The sequence below is a fragment of the Mus pahari genome, chromosome 13 (genome assembly GCF_900095145.1).
Source record: "Mus pahari chromosome 13, PAHARI_EIJ_v1.1, whole genome shotgun sequence".
NCBI lineage: Eukaryota > Metazoa > Chordata > Mammalia > Rodentia > Muridae > Mus > Mus pahari.
In genome coordinates this window covers 23116225-23117632 of record NC_034602.1, presented here as the reverse complement: position 1 = coordinate 23117632, position 1408 = coordinate 23116225, and positions in this window count along the sequence as shown.

The window sequence follows — 1408 nt, the reverse complement described above, 5'->3', positions numbered from 1 at the left end:
CACTCCAGAAGAGGGAGTCAGATCTTGTTACAGATGATTATGAGCCACCATGTGGTTGCTGGGATTTGAACTCCGGACCTTCGGAAGAGCAGTTGGGTGCTCTTACCCACTGAGCCATCTCACCAGCCCCTGTTTTATATTGTTAAGAACACATTTGTATAGCTATGTGTGCTCTCTCCCAATTTTTTTTAACATCAATCAGTATTTAAGTTGAGATACTAAAAGAATGTCCCTGAGGGACATTGCCCCATTGTAATTTTACAAATGTGTTTGCGATTGTTCAAGGAATAGTTAGTTATATCATTTTAGGCATATTTATGATCTTGTTATTGTCTCATGTGGACATGAGATATTATTTGTGTCAAGATGACAAGGGTTGGATTAGCTGGGCAGTGGTGGTGCACGCCTTTAATCCCAGCACATGGGAGGCAGAAGAAAGTGGATTTCTGAGTTCGAGGCCAGCCTGGTCTACAGAGTGAGTTCCAGGACAGCCAGGGCAGCACAGAGAAAACCTGTCTCAAAAAACAAAACAAAAACAAAAACAAAAACAAAAAACAAGACAAGGGTTGGATTGTAATGACTATTCCTAGATGTCAACTTGACTATATCTGGAATGAACTACAATCCAGAATTGGAGGGCTCACCTGTGATCCAGATCTTGAGGCTGGAAGAGACAAGTTCCTGACCTGGACCTTGGCATGCAGATCTTGAGGCACAGCAGCTATGAGAAGCTTAGGCCCAGACAAGGTAGTGCATGCCTTTAATCCCAGGAGATAAAGCCAAGAATGTACAAACCATCACAGGGATCCCCCAGGTTAAGAAGAAATCCCGACAGAGGGAGTCAGGCACCATTTTGCACAGAGCCCAGAAGGCTAGCCAGACAATAGTAGACTTCAACCTTAATTATCAGGGCAGCAGCTGACAGCTTCTCACAAAGTTAGGTCCTGTCGCTTACACCAAAACAATAAGAAAGGATGGTTGTGTTTTACTTTGTTGTGTAGGCCTTTTTGTTTACATTTGAGACACGGTCACACTTACTATGTAGCCCTGGCTGGCCTGGAACTCTGTATGTTGACCAAGCTTGCAGCAAACTCACAGAGGTCAGCCAGACTCAGATTCCCAAGTGCTGGAATCAAAGGCATGTGCCGCCATGCCCAGCAGCACAGTGGCTGTCAGACAAGGGCTGTTTAGTGACTAAAGGTGCAGTTTAATGGCAGTGTGTGTGCTTGGCATCTCAGGCTCAGGGCTCAGTCCCCGTCTCCATCATGGATGACTGTGCATGTGTACGTGTGCATGTGTGTGTGCAGGACATGACAGCCAGGGCTACACAAAGAAACCATGTGTTGAAAAACAAACAGGGGCTGGTGAGATGGCTCAGTGGGTAAGAGCACCCGACTGTTCTTCCGAA